Source organism: Rutilus rutilus (assembly GCF_951802725.1).
Source record: "Rutilus rutilus genome assembly, chromosome: 11".
Lineage (NCBI taxonomy): Eukaryota > Metazoa > Chordata > Actinopteri > Cypriniformes > Leuciscidae > Rutilus > Rutilus rutilus.
In genome coordinates, this window is record NC_140216.1 from 34,323,768 (window position 1) to 34,333,998 (window position 10,231).

The following is a 10,231-nucleotide window of genomic DNA, read 5'->3' on the forward strand; positions in this document are numbered from 1 at the left end:
GAACTCACTTTTTGCTTTCTGTTTTCATCACTGTAGTTTGTAAGAATGCATGAAGAGATTTTTGTCAGATTCTCGTAAACCTGTCTAGAATCCATCCATCCTTCACAGCAAAATCAGCAGTGCTAATTCAACACCTATAGAGTTAAATTCAACACTTTAAAAGTGTCTATATTGGTCCACACTAGATCGAGTTAAAACTACACTTTTCAAAGTGTTAAATATTTAAGAGTTGCAGCAACTCTCTAAATAGTTAACATTTAACACTAGTCAACACTGGTTAGTGTTGAATTTACCCAACACCAGTGCGTAGTGTCAAAATTTAACACCAAATGTGTGTTTTTCTTTCAACACTACCGAGTTGTTGCCATATTAACACTACATAAGATGTAAAGTTTAACATAAAATGCAACTCTTGTAGAATTGATCTGTATTGATTTGTAATACTATTAGGAATCAATTTATACATTTCAGGAGTGTTAAATTTGACTCAAATTGAGTTTGTATTTATGAGATGTGCTTTTTGACAAAAGGAATCTTTTCAGAAATAAAAGCAAAGCATTTAACCTATTGATAACATTGAATGCACATCAAAACAATCCAGAAAGTTAAATTGTAACCTCAGTCTGGGATCATAGTAGAATTCTGTTCATTGTAAAATTAAAAATAAAGGCAAAATGCAAACAGTTGTTTTAACAAACTAGTTTTATTAACGAACAAGTCCCTTTACATCATAGGTTAACTTTTAAAATAAATGAAGGCAAAATATAGCCATTTCTGTCATCAGAATTATGTGAAAGCTGCTCATCAAATGATCTAATACTTAAAGTCCTGTACATGTCAGTGAATATAAGTCCTGTGTCAGTGAAGTTGAGTCAATACCTTCGACTTTAGTACCACAACAACATTCAACAGATGAAAAACAGTTGCAGGATATGAGTGGATCAGTTGTGTCCAGTTGCTAAAAGTAAAGTTCAGTGCATAGTTGTTTCACAGAGCAGGAAAGGCTGTGCAGATCCAACTTTCTCAAAATCCTGGAGTGCTGGTTCCCTAGACAACACAAAACCAGACCATTTACAATTAATACTATTTGTGTTTTATAAATACATCAAATTTATGGTGGAAAAAGTTCAATCATCTTGGACTTTCGTGACTCAAACAATAAACAATTTTGGTTAGATTAAGGTTAGATTGAATTGACTGATTTCCAAGTAAATTAAAGACTTAATTCATCCAAAAATGTAAATTCTGTCATTATTCACCCTTATGTTGTTCCAAACCAGTAAGAGTTTTGCTCATCTTCGAAACACTTAAAGGGATAGTTCGGCCAAAAATGATATTAAACCCATGATTTACTCACCCTCAAGCCGTTTGAGATGCATGTCAATCTTTTTTCAGACGAACACATTTTCAGTTATTTTAGAAAATGTCTTAGATCTTTCAGTGGTTATAATGTGAAGTAATGGGGTCCACCTCCTTCAAGTCCCAAAATGTGCATGCATCCTTCACAAAAGTAATCCATCCGGCTCCAGGGGGATAAACGAAGGCCTTCTGAGGGTAATCTGTGCGGTTTTGTCGTAAAAATATACATATTTAAAACTTTATAAACGAAAATAACTTGCTTCCGGTAGCGGTCGACGCGCGTTCACGGAGATGGGTATGGCGTATGACGTAGGACGTAGCGTAGAAAGCGTCGTGACGTAGAACGAACGTGACAGCGCAGCCAGTAAATATGTATATTTTTACGACAAAACCGCACGGATTACCCTCAGAAGGCCTTCGTTTATCCCCCTGGAGCCGGATGGATTACTTTTGTGAAGGATGCATGCACATTTTGGGACTTGAAGGAGGTGGACCCCATTACTTCACATTATAACCACTGAAAGATCTAAGACATTTTCTAAAATAACTGAAAATGTGTTCGTCTGATAAAAGATTGACATGTGAATCTCAAACGGCTTGAGGGCGAGTAAATCATGGGTTAAATATAATTTTTGCCGAACTATCCCTTTAAGATATTTTTTATAAAATCTAAGAGATTTCTGTCCCTTCATTGACAGCCTATTCAACTATCACTTCCAAAGCCACGGAAAGGTATAAAGGAAATCATAAGTAATCCATGTGACTCAAGTGGTTTAACTTCAAAAAATTTGATGAAGCAACAAGAGTGCTTTGTTTGCACGAAAAAACAACAACAAAAAAACTCAACTTTATTTACAAATTATTAATCTTCGATGCACGCTCACTTAACAATGCATGTTGGAAATTAATATTTTATAAATTAAATGGTAAATGTTTTGTTGCAGGACAGGAAGCTCTCAGATTTCATTAAAAATATCCTCATTTGTGTTGTGAAGATGAAATAAGGTCTTACATGTTTGGAACGAGATGAGGGTAAGTAATGACATAATTTCCATTTGTAGGTAAACTAACCCTTTAGGAATAAATTTAGACACGCACCTCAAGAAATCTCACTAAATAGTCAGCTGATGGAAGAATCTTTGTTCCCTTCTTGTGGCTTTGTGATGTTGGGGGCAGGTGATGGGCAGAGATTTCCCAGTCAGTTGAGTCTAAAATTAAAAAGCAAGAAAACATCTACCTGTCAAATCATGAAAACAATTGGTTTGAAAACTAATTTTATTTAAGGAAAAGGGGGGAAAAATTACTTTTGTAAAGTAATTTGACAGGACAAATTCAAAATGAGTGTTATGAAACACAAAAAAATCTAGTTACCAAATAGCAACAAAGCTATGATTATTTTTTTATGTTTATACACATGATTATCTCATAATGTTATCTGTAAAATCTGACCCTCACCAGGTTCTAGTCTGTACAGTCTTTAAAGACCAGCCACTTGGTGCAGCATGGAAATGCTCCTAGAAAACACAAATAGCAAAAACAATACATTTAAACATGAAAGCATATCCAAACATCAACCAAAATTGAATCTGAAAAATAAATTTCATTAACATTAATCTTAAAGAATTACTTACACATTCTAAGAAAAATAGTTTTTCAGTTAACGTTAGGTTTCAGTTAAGATATGTTAGGTGTGCTGGCAAACGAGAGTAAAAGATAGTTTGAGGATAAATACATTATGATATTTGCACATCACAAATATTGTCATAAAACAAAATAACATTATAAAATACGTATTGTAAATGAGTTAAAACACTTACTTAGTGTTTTCACCGTTAAACTCCGTGCAAACTCCGTGTCTGCACTGCGTCACGACTCGAGTTGAAGATGCAGGGCATAACGTTAGTCTGTGAGAAAGGTTTAGGCGCGCACATCACATAAATATCGTTATAAAACAATATAATGCCATGTTGTAAATTAGGTTAAAAACACTTACTTTCGGTGTTTTTCCTGTTAACGTTACAAGCAAACCTTCTCGTCGTCAGCTGCGTATTGAGTCAAAGATGTCACCTTTGAGAAAGGTTTCGGCTCGTTTAAGCGCGCAGAGCATTTAAATATTGCTATAAATCAATATGTTACAAAATACATATTGTAAATTAGATAAAACACTTACTTTGGTAGTTTCTCTGTTTAAAAGCAACCTCATCCTGGTCTGGTCTGGTCTGTATCGCGCGTCAATGAAAATGCCTTTCTGAGAACGGTTTAGCCGTTCACAGCACATAAATATTGTAATAAAAAAATATAATGTAATAAAATGTTATAAAAATGCATATATAAATGCGATAAAACACGTAATATCTGCGTTTTCCCTCCTCGTATGCCTTGCATCGCGAGTCAAAGAAAATGGCGTCTGTGAAAAAAGTTCCAGGTTGTTTCGTTGCGCCCAGCGCGTAAATGTCCCGGATGTAACTAATTACACTCTCTCAGTGTTCTTTAGATGTAACCAAATTTAACTCTACATATTTTCACCAGCCAGAGTGTGCGGTTTACACTAGCAGTGTTAATCCCTTGAAATTCAACACCAGAAAATTAACTCTTTACTCTAAAAGTGCTTAACACCAGGATTTCAACACTGGAGATTTTGCTGTGTTCCATCCATCCATCTGGTCAGTATACAAAATTTGGGTATGTCATTTTTTTTTGTGTGTGTTTTTTTGGAAAGAAATTAATGCTTTTATTCATCAAGGACACATTAAATTGACCAAAAGTGACAGTAAAGACATTTATAATGCCACAGAAGATTCTATTTCAGTTAAATTAAAATGAATAAATAAATAAATATTGCAGTTTCCACAAAAAAATCAAGCAGCACAACTGTTTTCAAAATTGATTATTATAGGAAATGTCTCTTGAGCAGCAAATTAGCATGATTTCTGAAGAAGCATGTGACACTGAAGACTGGAATAAAATACACTGAAAATCCAGCTTTGCATCACAGGAATAAATTATTTTCACAATATATTTCACAATATTACTGTTTTACTGTATTTTTACTGTAATTTTGATCAAATAATTGCTTTAGAGAGAATAAGGGAAACATTCTTACCAACATTAGATAATCTTACACACGTACTATAGGATATAATATAATATATTATTATATTATAATAAATATTGGGGGGTGCTGTGAGATGCTTAATCGCCTTGCCCCGCTCCGTGCCTGCCCAGATATGTGTGAAAAACTCGCCAATATGGCAAGGCAAACATGCCAAAATCTGCAGAAAAAGTTTTTCCTCTCTCACTACCCTTGGTGGTGGGGCGGCTTTGTTAATTGCAGACCGCCCTGCATGTGATGGCCACCCTGCAAGTCTGTGCAAGGCCAAAACACTCTATGCACGAGGGTAGTTCTGAGTCGGGGTTGACCTGCGCATAGTGACTGACCGTGGTTAAGTCACAGCGCTGGCCCTCGATCAGATGATGTCCACGCTGGTGGTCCAGAAGCGCCCCAGGGCTAAACCTTGCTGAGGTGCGAGACATCGCCAAAGTTTGCTTTCTCAATGCTCCCATCTCACGAGGTGGCCTTTTTCGGACTGTGCCCAGGTTCTCCACATTTCAGAAGCAGGCTGAGGTAACCAAGAGATTGTCCTGATGTGCTACAGAGTCACTCGTGGGCTTCCCCTCAGTCTGTTTATTGTCAAGGCTGTCAGTCCCCTGCAAAAACAAACAAACAAAAAAACAGCCTTTGTAGGAAGACAGCGCCACCTGTCTAAGCAGCCCTGAGACGGGCAACCCAGAGTCAGCTGCTCTTCCCTGGTGGAGGGCCGGGCGGAGAATCTTTTGTTTGATAAAATTCTGTTCAGCTGCTGGCGTCTCAGTCAGCGGTTCCCAAATTCTCAGTAAGAGCAGCTTCTCTATCTCTGGGTCTCAAGAGGGTGCGGATGGCAGTGAGTGACGCTTCCATGCCTTGCCACTCCTGTCCCCCTCTATCGCCAGCGGGCAGCAGTGTGTGCTTTGGGGACGCCACCAGGCCTTCCCACGCACCCTCTGCCCCATCCTGGAACCAGGTAAGAGTTGCGTGGCACACTCAGACTCCGCTTGGGGCCGCCTCAGTGCCTCCCGCCTCAGTGAGTCCCTGTGTTCCACCTCGCTGCCCCACCCCGGGTACGTCTGTGGTCCCGTTGGTCCTGCTTGCACGGTGTCTGGGAGCCTGGCTAGCTCTCCCCAGTCCGTCTCGCTGGCTCATCTGTACCATCAGACCTGGCTACGCAATTCAGTTCGCCCGGCACCCACCAACTGTACCACTGCACCCACTGTCTTGCGGGCAGAGGTCTATGTCCTACTGGCGAAGGACGCGATCGAGCCGGTCCCTCCAGCCGATATGAAGACTGGCTTCTCAGCCCGTACTTCATTGTGCCCAAGAAAAGGGGTGGGTTACGGCCAATCTTGGAACTGCAAACCTTGAATCAGGCCCTGCACAAGCTCCTCGAACGCATCCCCCCCCCCCGAGATTGGTTTGCAGCGATCGACCTGAAGGACGCGTACTTTCATGTCTCGATTCTTTCTCGACACAGACCGTTCCTGCGGTTTCCGTTCGAGGGACGGGCATATCAATACAAAGTCCTGCCCTTCGAGCTGTCCCTGTCGCCCCGCGTCTTCACAAAAGTCACGGAGGCAGCCATTGTTCCACTCCGAGAACGCGGCGTTCGTATTCTCAACTATCTCGCCGACTGGCTGATTCTGGCTCAGTCTCAAGATCAGTTGTGCGAACACAGGGACATGGTGCTCCGTCATCTCAGCCTGTTGGGTCAACTGGGACAAGAGCAAACTCTCCCCTGTGCAGAGGATCTCTTATCTTGGTATGGAGTTGGACTCGGTCAACTAGACAGCGCGACTCTCAGAGGACTGCATCCGGTCAGTGTTGAACTGCTTGAGTACAATCAAAAGCAGGACAGTGGTCCCACTGAAACTTTTTCAGAGACTCCTGGGGCATATGGCATCCGCAGCTGCAGTAACGCCGCTAGGATTGCTTCATATGAGACCGCTTCAGCACTGGCTTCACGGCCGAGTCCTGAGATGGGCATGGCAGAGCGGCACGTACCGAGTGCACGTCACCCCGCACTGCCTCTAACCTTCAGCCCGTGGTCGGATCCTTCATTTCTACGGGCAGCTGTTCTCCTAGAACAAATGTCCAGGCATGCTGTGGTCTTCACAGATGCCTCTGCCACCGGCTGGGGGGCCACGTACAACGGGCATTGAGTCTCAGGTCTGTGGATGGTGCCTCAACTGCATTGGCACATCAATTGCCTCGAGTTGCTCACAATACGCCTTGCACTGGGCCGGCTCAAAGGGCAGCTACATGGCAAGCACTTACTGGTCCATACGTCAAGGTAATCTACGCTACCGCCGCATGTCGCAACTCGCCCGCCATCTCCTCCTATGGAGTTAGAAGCAGCTGAGGTCTCTTCGTGCCATTCACATCCCTGGCGTGCTCAATCGTGCAGCCGACGAGTTCTCACGACAGCCTACGCTTCCAGGAGAGTGGCTCCATCCCCATGTGGTCCAGCTGATATGGGACTTCTTCGGAGCCACTCAGATAGATCTGTTTGCCTCTCCGGACTCGACCCATTGCCAGTTGTTTTATTCCCTGTCCGAGGGGATCCTCGGCACGGATGCATTGGCGCACAGCTGGCCCCGGGGCCTACGCAAGTATGCGTTTCCCCCAGTGAGCCTTCTCGCACAGACTCTGTGCAGAGCCAGGGAGGGTGAGGAGCAGGTCTTGTTAGTTGCGCCGTATTGGCCCAACCGGACCTGGTTCCCAGAACTCATGCTCCTCGCGACAGCACCTCCTTGGCCCATTCCTCTGAGGAAGGTCCTGCTTTCTCAGAGACGGGTCACTCTATGGCACTCAAGGTTCCTACCACTCCCTTCAGGGACCAGGTAGTGAACCTGCAAGCGCTGCCTTCGGAGGAGGCAGACCCAGCCCTAGCTTTTCTCTGTCCGGTCCGCTCTTTGCGGTTTTACGTGGACAGAACGCAAAGCTTCAGGACCTCAGATCAGCTCTTCGTCTGTTACGGAGACCAGCAGAAGGGAAAGGCTGTCTCCAAGCAGAGGATGGCCCACTGGATAATGGATGCCATCGTCTTGGCTTACGAAGCCCAAGGCGTGCCTTGCCCATTCAGGTTGTGAGCACACTCAACTAGAAGTGTTACTTCCTCCTGGGTGCTGGCTCAAGGCGCCTCGCTGACAGATATATGTAGAGTTGCGGGCTGGGCAACACCTAACACGTTCGCTAGATTCTATAGCCTCCGTGCAGAGCCGGTATCTTCCCGTATACTCGCCCCCAGTGGCCAGTAGCGCGAAGAACCCGTTCTTAGTGTCGGCTTGCAACGCCACTCCTGCCCCCATGGGCCGGAAACGTGCATCTATTTGCTCCGGTAGTGTTCCCCAGAAATGGCTAACCCCGTGAGTTCCTCCATCACCCCTGCAGCAGTCAGACGTTGTGGAGCGTCTGACGCCAGGCCTACACTCGTATCATTGTGGAACCTGTGTTAGGCTGGGTGTCCATATGTAGTGGTCCCTGCGGTGACCCCATATGTGTATTCCTCTCAGACCCCTCTGCGGACGATAACTAGGCTGGAACCACCCCAGAGACTGCCAAATGTTGTACTGCCCTGCTTGGTTAGTCCATATGTGTAACTGTCACAGTGCCTCCCTCCGGGGTAGGATGTGGCTTCCGCAGCGTTCCCTTCCCCAAAGGCACGCTTTCCCAGCGTTATCCAGTAAGTCACACTGAGTTGGTCTTGCGGAACAGCAGTGACTGACCTTCTCTGCTCAGAGCTCCTACTTTCTGCCCAACACTGCGGTCAGACCAGGAGGCTCAAGCGGAGTGCTGGAAGGGCAAGCAACTGTTGCGTTTTGGTAGATATCCCCATTCGTCAGAATCACTTCTGACTCACGTCATAGTGAGCTGACGAAGGGGAACGTCTCGGTTACGTATGGTAACCCTCGTTCCCCGAGGAGGGAACGGAGACGTGAGTTTCCTCGCCACAGTTGCTGAGCTTCCGCTGTAAGGCCGAGTCACAGGTCCAGCTCCTCTGCGGAAAAGGATGCGAGGCACCTGCTGCTCACTTGGTGGTGGGTCACTTATCGCATGCCAATGTGCATTGGCTTGTTTAGTTTCACTCGAAGTAGATAGGCTCTCATAAGCGATCCCCATTCGTCAGAATCACTTCTGACTCACGTCTCCGTTCCCTCCTCGGGGAACGAGGATTACCATACGTAACCGAGACGTTTTTCATCTACAGGCTCCATGCCAAGTTCATTTAGACCCAATTTAGATAAACAAACCAAATCTATCCATCAATTAGCTTTTTGACTTCTTGTTTCAATGGTGCTTGCTATGTACTTACTATTTCTATAGCTTGTACTAAGGGTTAGATATCTGAACAAACCACTAACATATAACTATAAAAATCGGCATGTACTTCGTCCTGCACCATTTGAGCAGAGACACGAGAGGAGTTTAGTATCAAATATGTTAAAGTAATTCATATGACTCATGAACTATATTTCAATTCTTATCTGAAGTCAAGAACTGGAAGAACATTTAGTGGCTCCGATTTTCTTCGACAATTTACCCTTTGTGTTCCACAAAATAAAATCACATGAACGACATAAAAATTAGTAAATGATCATTTAGTATTCTTCTATTCACCTCACGCACACACATTACTGCCATCATACAGTATTAATACCATTTGGTCTAGTGACGGAGTACAAAAAATGGCTGACATTATTGAATATGTTGTGGAAAGCTGTGGTGTTTATGATGAACTGGCAGTAATCTGACAGGCTCTTGAGGGTAAACACATTTGATATTTTCTCATTGACCTTATGTGTGCTCGTTCCAGGAGCTGATCTCTGACAGCTTCTCCTCTGCATCCTATAGAATCAGTCTACTTAACAAGCTCTGACCGATACAGAAGCCACATCCTGTTATCATAATATACTCCTGGGTAGAAGATACACAATCTAGATCATTTTAACATACGCAAGTTGTTCCGTTAGGGAGACAATCATGTTATCATTATTACAATTTTAATATTATTAATATTGTCATTATTATTATTTTTTTATTATTATAATTTAAAATAACTATTTTCTATTTTAAAATGTTATTTAAAATCCTTTTCAACAGCTATTACTCCAGTCCAGACTGATTCTTCAGAAATCATTCTAATATGCTGATTTGCTGCTTAAGAAACATTTCTTATCAGTGTTGAAAACAGTTGTGCTGCTTAATAATTTTGTGGAAACTGATAAAAAAAATTCTGTATCCTTTGGTAAATAGAAATTCAAAAGAAATCACATTTATATAAAATAGAAGCGATTTGTAACATTATAAATGTTTACTGTCACTTTACTGTCACTTTTGACCAGTTTAATGTTTCTTTACTGAATAAAAGTATTAATTTCTTCAACAACAACAAAAATCTTACTGACCCCAAACTCTGGAATGTAAGTTTCTTTTTCATGACCATTTAATGCCCTTTTTTGCTGGAACAGATTATATATTTTATGATTGTTTATAATTTACTACAGTGTGACATCGACATACACTCACCGGCCACTATTACTACACCTGTTCAACTGCTTGTTAATCCAAATATCTAATCAGCCAATCACATGGCAGCAACTCAATGCATTTAGGCATATAGACATGGTCAAGATGATCTAAATCATGGTTCCAACTGAGCATCATAATGGTGAAGAAATGTGATTTAAGTGACTTTGAATGTGGCATGGTTGTTGGTTTCAGACGGGCTGGTCGGAGTATTTCAGAAACTGCTGATCTACTGAGATTTTCACGCACAAC

At 42.7% G+C, this 10,231-nt stretch overlaps 1 long non-coding RNA gene across 1 annotated transcript; it reads right to left on the reverse strand.

Moving 5' to 3' along the window:
* Positions 1 to 697: 697 nt before the first annotated feature.
* Positions 698 to 3,969, reverse strand: LOC311299100. Its single transcript, XR_014629067.1, has 6 exons — positions 3,530 to 3,969; positions 3,353 to 3,426; positions 3,177 to 3,263; positions 2,815 to 2,873; positions 2,458 to 2,567; positions 698 to 1,047 (listed from the first exon to the last, which is right to left on the reverse strand). It is a non-coding gene; the product is annotated as an uncharacterized lncRNA (long non-coding RNA).
* Positions 3,970 to 10,231: the final 6,262 nt, after the last annotated feature.